A 7,341-nucleotide genomic window follows, 5' to 3' on the forward strand; every position below is an offset into this window, starting at 1 on the left:
ACTTCTCCACTTCTTCTTAATGGAGAGGAAAAATTCCAGGGAACTGATGGACCAGATCCTAGTTTCAAAAGGATTCTCCACTAGACTCTTCAGAGCTTAATTAATAAGTAAACTCCGATTTGGTAGTAAAATGATGTACCACACTGCAGTCCTTTGGTACAGATCTATTGGCAACATGATAGAGTATATTCAGTCAATGAAAACATCAATTGGCACACCTTGCATAAAAAAGGTTTGGATCTTTGTTGTTTCAGTTCATATGTTTCTAACCCAACTAATGTTTGCATTTATTTATACAGCACCGTACACATCACAGCATTAACCCCTTGGAAAGTTCTGGCAAGTCTTTCTGCAGGTATGTTACCGCTTGCGTTCTCCTTTCTGCGTTCTTTTTTTTTCCTTTTCCTTACGCTCTTGCTTAACCAGTTCATCCTTCTCTCTCTGTTGCTTGTCCTGTTCCTTCTTCTTCTGGGATTCCTCTCGAAGGCATTGTTTTTCCAACCTCCTTGCACAGAGGACGTCTTGCACATTTGTATTTTTAAAGAGAGATTTTTCCAAAGGGATGGCCACAGTGGCAGCTGCTCCTTTCTCTTCATCCGCTTCATTCTCTTCATCAGTTATGTTGGCGTACTGTGCCAAGACAGTAGCCTTCCTCTGTTTCTCTTCCTCTGAAATTTCCTTCGGTTTCACTACAATCTGGGCCTGCTTCTCCATCATGCTTGCAATCGCTTTGATCTCATCTTCTTTCTTCTCCTGAGATTGTGATGATTTTTCAGCTTCACACCATTTTGTGAACATTTCTTGACAAACATCGTCTAAGGAAACTTCCTCCAAGAAGGAACCCAGAACGCTCTGCAATGCATCCAGCCTGTCCTTGTCGCTCTCCTCTTCCCGCTGCATGCCCTGAATATAGGCCGTGTACACAGCGCTATCTATCTCCAGCGCATCTAGCCTCCGTCCCAGCCACTCCTGGAAGCCAGACGACTCCACACTGGGACAGTGCTCTGACTGCCGGCCAGCCTCGCCGCCTTTGCAGTGGATGACCTGTTGACAGCCACTGCTCAGAACCCCCAGGGTATAGAGGCATGCATTATCTTTTGTAAAAATGCTGCTATTTCTACAAAAGTGCCGATTTCGCAAGCACTTTTGTAAAAATCGCCGCATTTTTACAAAAGTGCCGATTTCGCGGCAAAGCGTGAAATCGCGAAATCGCGAAATTGCGAAATCCTGGAGGGTCTGATTTAGGTATTATCCTAGTAGTGGATCTGAATGGTTTCCATAGTTTCATTATAGTGAAGCCCTGACACCCATTGCCAGATTTACCTTAGAGATGTACATGAATTGACTCCTTTGACTTCTTATAGCCACTGACCACTGACCACTGAGCTGAGCGCAGTGGTTAATTTGTAGAACAGTAAGCACCAGGGCCCTTGTAAGGAGGACACAGGAGTTTTCATCATCCATTGCCTCTGCCTGCGCTGCCAATTGTAGTACCACCATAACTATATACATCACACTCCTGCAAGTGTGACAATTCATACAATTCAAGACCCCCAAAGCTATAAGAATGGCTTGGGTTGCACGTATTAGGGATTGTTAATGTGTATCAAATTAATAAACAGCTATTGTTGTGCCCATACTCCAATTTGGCATACAGCACCACCATGTGGCAGACTGTCACAAGTGCCGGTGCTAAGAATTAAGTGCCAGTGTCGGGTACCAGAAACCACCAGCTCAAATTAAGCACTGACTGAGCCTTCATGAGAGGAATCATGTCTTTTTTTCACCCAACTTCAGTCTTCAATGATCACAATATTAGTCCTATGAGTGCCTTATCTAGTTTTGCCTATGTAACTCCTTCTTTGGTCACTTTGCCATGATCTTCGACTCAACCTCGACCCCACCACGTTCTTAGTGGTCCTCTGCCCAGTCACGCTGTGGACTACGAGTCTCTCATGACATCACATGATAACAACCCACAAATATCCCTGAGTATGCATCTTTCCATGTTCTACCTGTCTCCATCGCCATCAGATGGCTGAAATAGCATTGCATATCACTCATCATATTTTGCGGCCTATTCCTCACCTTTCTAGTCAGTAGCTTATCTGTCAAGGTGCCCATCATAGATTATTTGCGGCATCCTGGTCTGCCGTTCAATAGTGAATGCTTGCATCCTTGCGGGCCATGCTCTCAAATCCAAGGTACTTTAATGAATTCTCACTATTACCCATCCCACATCACGATACCTCCCTATTCCTCCCTTGTCTCTTTCTACACTCCCACTTCCAACCATTGGCCCAAAATTGCCATAAGATATGCCTAAATCCGTGGGTAACCCTGTTGCTTTGCTCCAAACATGGCAAATTATCCTTGTGACCTATTTCACAGATAACTTGACCCATGCCCTGGTCTGGTAAAAAGTGCAAAGCTTTTCAGTAGGCAGAGTCCATGTAACTGATATTAACTGCCTCACCAGTCTGCTCCCCAACAAATTGTTTTTTTTTTGTTCACTGCGCTGGGCACAAATTCACCAACAGGCACCATCTTTGCTGCAGGCCCCAAAGTCTCCTGGTTTCTGGAAGTGCATCCAGATGGCAGTGGAGTCCAGTGCCAGTACACTAAATTTGTAGGAGAACCATCAAGGGTCCCTAGCAGGTCCATTCCCCCAACAGTTCCTCAGGAGATATAAGGAAGCCCTGCAGAGACCCATCCTAGTCCTGGGAGATAGCTGGAGTCAAAGTCGTTAGTACATCCTTTCAGGGTATCAGGTGATTCTCCTTCCAGCATTATATCCTCTCACTGTTGTCGCACCCAGGGTCTCCTCAACTGTCTCTCCGTTGTGCATGGGGTTTTTAAGTGGGGGTGAAAAGCTTTAGGGGATAGAAACCCATGGATAATCCTAGAATGCCGTATCATCCTAGCACCCCTGTCTAAACCCTCTTGCACAGCTTCCTGGAACAATCCAAAATGGAAAGTTCAGGTTGACTCTGTTCAGAGCTCCTCAGAGAACCTGAGCTCCACACTTAATGACATAGCTATCTGATCCCTTCCCACTAAAACTTAAAAGGAAAACCCCTGCTGTGTTAGTTTCAGATGTCTGGTCTCCCTCCTTTATTCCAGAGGGCTGTGCTGTTCCTGCCCAGGTGGAGTGTGGCAATCTAATTTACAAATGCAGATTTTATCACCACATCTTTTCTTTTCCAGGAACTGGGTCAAGTACTGTTGATTACCCTTTTGTGTGGGGGAGACCTTCCATCACTCTGATGAGGAGCAGAGCAATTATTATGGCCTACTAAGTGGACATAGCCCTAGAATCTGAGTATGAGCTGAGCTTGAGAAATATGTTGAATATCGAAGTGCATTAAAGGCGGATGTAGGTTATTGGGGACTGCAAATTCAAATCTGGTGTGCATGTTTTGACCCAGTTTGATACCTCACTGGGCTTTGTAGGGACAAATAGCGCATAACTTTACTTTAGGAAGATTTTGCCTATAATGCTGAATACAGTGAATTACCACAGATTTTTCTGTAAGCACTATACACTTACAAGGACTATCCCATGTCAGGACCAATCCTTGCAGGGCACCTTTTGTGCCAGGTTACCTCTACACAAAACAGAGCTGCATACAATTATTGTCTCACCCGTGCAGCCCCATATGTGCATGAACATGTATGTACGTGTTCATTTGTAACTAACCCAGAGTCTCTTATCCTAGCTGGGCAGCAGCAGCCTTATCTTAAGAGGTGGACACTGGCAGTTAACACGCTTATTTCCAATTACCATGTACTTAACATGAATGAGACTCACGTAGTGAGACTCACTCACAGTAAAAATCAAAATAAATGATGGCCAAAGCGATAAATCCAAGTGGACTAAATTGGCAGAACACGTTTGCTACACCCTTGCTCATATAAATGCAAACTAACTACAATCAGTGACATAAAAGGAGACTCAAGACACATCCTTTCTCAAACACAAAATAAGTATTATGCCAATCACTGGGAAAGAAATTGGACTGATAAAACTTTATTTGAAATCAATTTAATCATTAATGGAATCTTGTATCTAAGTTAGAATTAGAGAAATACAGAGGGCTGTTCCCTTTTTGCAACTCTGTGAATAACTCAACACCTTCTTCATCAACTAGGTTAACAACATTCAGCAGGGGCTAGAGGTGAGTGCTGAAACTCCAACCCTTATTGTCCATTTGTTACCTTCCAGTTTACCTTTTTTTCTCCATGACTCTTGAGCACTCAGTAACAATTTTACCAATGCTGACCTCTCTAAAACTCACAGATACTGCTGTTGACCAATACCCAGCCTGGCTACTAAAAGACCATGAATATTGCACCTCTGATCTCCCACCTGATGAAAAGTTTTCTCCTAGAAAAGGTGGTAGCAAAGAAATATCAGCCCTCTGATTAAAACACCAACTTGATCCCAACTGCCTGGGGCCTACAGCAACTCACCAGCCCCTGGCACAGTCCCTGAAACGGAGGTAACCAAACAATTACAGTCCATTTAGAACTCTAACAACTTCCCCTCCCCTTTAGAAGCTGACTTTCACCCTGGACAAGGCACTGATTGGGTTTTAGGAGAATGTTCTCAGACTTGCAGATTAAAGAGATGGGTGCCTGCAAGCAATGTCAGCCTTGTCTGCAGCATTTGATACTCTTGATAATGCTATCCTAAGAGACAGACTCACACAGATTTAACATACTGATGACTACACCTGTATTTGGTTTGCCTCTCTCCTCTCTCACTGTTTACAAAGTGTCTGAATAGGCCTGTTGTCTCCTAAAAACTTGTACCATACTTTGGGATCCCACAGAGCCACCCCTTTCACGTATCCTTCTTAATATATATATATTGCAAGTCTGAACTTTCTTTTCAACAACCACCATATGCAAAACGTTACCTAACAATCTTTTCTTGTTGACTGATCAACAAAATGTACTGCAGAGTAGAAAGTTTTAGCATTATTTCAGTTTACTACTGACAAACCTATTCTTCTGGGAACAAAATGAATAGCCGCCTTAACACGCCTGCCTGGTCCATAGAGCTTGAGTCTAAATCCTACTCCTGATCTAAATTTTAAAATGTGTTGATTCATCTCGGTGCAGAAATGACATTTAACACCCATCCTAGCAATTAACAAACGTAGTCCAATAGTACTCCTACTATTCCTGCTATTAACTCTATATTGGACTACTGTAACTGCATCTAAGCAATATTGTTAGCATCCCAGATTGGTTGACTTTAAAAAGCCCATAATGCCATCATTAGAACAATTGAGGGCCTGCATAAGAAAGAGCACATTAAAGCCCCCAGAGGTTCTCCACACTTGTTGCTAGTCATGGGAAGACCTAACTTTAGGCTAGCCCGTTGGATGCTTAAATTCAGACACAATACTGCCCCTAGAAACTTTACTAACCATATATCCTTTTTCACACCCAACTTCACCTTATGTAGTCAAGCACAACTCTGTTCGCCTTCTTAGTTCTACACCTGCAACTCTGCCATTCTATCTATGCACACCTGAAGCAGGCCACTAAGCTCCTCAAGCTTTCAAGGAACACATCTTCTGGATGTATGACGTTACTCCGCATACCGTTACAACTACCTACCATTACAACGCGACCATTACAACGCATACCATTACAACGCATAGCGCTTTGGGGTGCTGGATAGTGGTAAGTATAATTTACTATTCTAACTCCAGTCCCCGTGGACCCTAGGGAAGGTGTTGGATAGTAAATTATACCATTCCCTATCCTATAGCGCCCCCCAGCGCAATGCGTTGTAATGGTATGCGTTATAAAAGTCGCGTTGTAATGGTAGTGCGGAGTAACGAATGCGTTGTAACAGGTGCATACCACATCTTCTACATGGTGTGTTGACTGATGCCAAGAGACTCCTCCTTAAGTTGCATGCATCCTAAAAATATAATCAAGCCATCAATCACAGACAAGAAACAGATAGAGGAGGTCCTAATAAAAAAAAAAGGGAACACATACTTTGTATTAATCGCCTAAATACTGCTTTTGACTGTTTCTGCATCTTCACGGTTCCTCTAAGTCCTCTTTCATGAGCCATTTTGAACCGTACTCCCATTGCAAACTGAAGTTCCTCCCTGACATTCCCAAACAGGTCAACTATTCACCTTCCCCATTTATCAAGGTGGGATTTGAAATAATCTTCTAGAAAAACAGAAAGATTATGATGCAGGGTGCAGAAACCAACCTTTTCTTCTGCACCAGGAGCTCCCCTTTAGCAATTAGATCTCCGACCTCCTCACTATAGGTACAATCAATGTGTTTACCAACATCTTCCTCCTCATGTACAATCTCCCAGGCAATGCAGCCACCAACACCTTGAAGGGGGTCTTTTTTTCAAACACTGCATTTTCAGGACATATATCACACCGGCACACACATCTAAGGCAATACTTTCAATTGTGTATTCCCCTCCTGGTCCATCCTCACTTGAAATGTACCACTGTCTTTTGACTGGACAGAAGAAGAAGGGCCATTCCTACCATTAGTGAGTGGGTGCAGTGGCTCCAGGGCTCATGAGTCTGAGGTATCCTCTGCATCACAATTAAGGCAATCTTTCATTATCTAACCAGCATGTACAAATGACCGATTTCCTAGCTTTCAGTATGACCCGTGGCACCCATGCTACACATTAACTCATCACAGGCAACCAAAACCTTCCAGGCAGTAATTATACTCCTTTTAGTTACATTACTAATGTTCTCCAACATGACCTTCCCACATCTGTGGCCTCATCGGGCACAACTATGGATGCCAATGCCTAATGCAATAACCTCAACTGCATTCGCCACAATAATGTTTTCATCCATGTCCCCAGTAAGAACAATTTCCAAAATCTTGGGTCTATTGGTACTGCCGGCAGCTCATAGAGAGAACATGCACTATCCAGAGGCAGGAGAAGAAATTGTCAAAGAACACTGGTGCAGGAACAGTTTCAATAAATCCTAAAGAATAATCAATCAATCAATAACTTTATTCGATACTTTTCCGTAACATATTATTATACTACACATATAATAGATAAAAAGCTCAAAATGTTAAAATGTCTCTTCATATATACATTGCGGGTATTAACATTCAAGGAAGTAGACAATTACAAAGACAGTGCCATTTACATCCCCCAGGTGACCTTTTTTTTTTTTTTGTTGAAAAAGTGGAAATTGTCCTATGGGCAGGCTTTTCCTTATTTTTAGCACCTGCCATATGTAAGAAGACATTATACATCATACATATGGGGTATGTAACTGTCGCAAAAATATGAGTGTTGGTCTACATTGTCTA

At 42.8% G+C, this 7,341-nt stretch overlaps 1 pseudogene; it reads right to left on the reverse strand.

The window, feature by feature from the left end:
* Positions 1-231: 231 nt before the first annotated feature.
* Positions 232-931, reverse strand: LOC144824981 (coiled-coil domain-containing protein 43 pseudogene; annotated as a pseudogene).
* Between the last annotated feature and the right edge of the window lie 6,410 nt (positions 932-7,341).

This window comes from Lissotriton helveticus, chromosome 3_1 (assembly GCF_964261635.1).
Source record: "Lissotriton helveticus chromosome 3_1, aLisHel1.1, whole genome shotgun sequence".
NCBI classification, from domain to species: domain Eukaryota; kingdom Metazoa; phylum Chordata; class Amphibia; order Caudata; family Salamandridae; genus Lissotriton; species Lissotriton helveticus.